Below are 848 nucleotides of genomic sequence, written 5' to 3'. Positions count from 1 at the left end.
TTTTTGTTTAATTAGTAAAAAATGACACAACAATAAACAAATTCAATTTTTGGACAAACAACACAAGTTGCGACAAAAAATAATCAATTTAGTTAAATAATATACACTTTTCAGGGAATCTAAGAATAACACTTAATGCAAAATAAGAAAAAAATATAAAATTAACCCTTACAAATGAAAATGTTGCTTTATTTTGTAATACCTGAATAACCAGCTCCAGACCGAGGTACATAAATAAATATAATATACATTTGATATTCAATACAGTTGAACATAATGTAGAAAAGTTTGCATCTTCGACAAAATCCCCAAATTACAGTTGTCGATATTTTGACCTTTAATTTTAAAAGGCCTGATTACAAATGTGGGGAAAATACAAAGACCGAGCACGAAGCACGACAACCATCAGTCGCGCGCTCTAGGCTCGCAGCGTGTCGTGCGCAGTTAGGATGGTCCCGCGCAGCTTTAAGTTTTTTTTGTTGACCAAAAATTAAACTTTTAGAACGGCCAAAGAACCGAACGCTAGAGAACAACACAGGTTTTATGGCTTAATGTCTCTGTTTAATATATGAAAGTAAATTTTTTAAATCAACATACACATTTAAAATCAAATTGTATAGTAGAATTGCACAAGAAAGCTTAAAAAGAATTATGTCTTTCAAAGAACGGTATTTTAACAAACAAATAATCAAGAAAATGAATTTGTGAAAAATAATTGCACAAAAAGAGTCAAAATGAGAGAAATATATGGACAAAGTAAGTAACGAGATAATTCTAAAAGAATGTGGTGCAGAAGAGACGCTAGTAGACACATGGGAAAGAAATCGGTTAAGATGGTTCGGACATGT

The sequence above is a fragment of the Belonocnema kinseyi genome, chromosome 1, assembly GCF_010883055.1.
Source record: "Belonocnema kinseyi isolate 2016_QV_RU_SX_M_011 chromosome 1, B_treatae_v1, whole genome shotgun sequence".
NCBI classification, from domain to species: Eukaryota; Metazoa; Arthropoda; class Insecta; order Hymenoptera; family Cynipidae; genus Belonocnema; species Belonocnema kinseyi.
The sequence above is the reverse complement of the archived record's forward strand: the minus strand, read 5'-3'. Positions refer to the sequence as shown.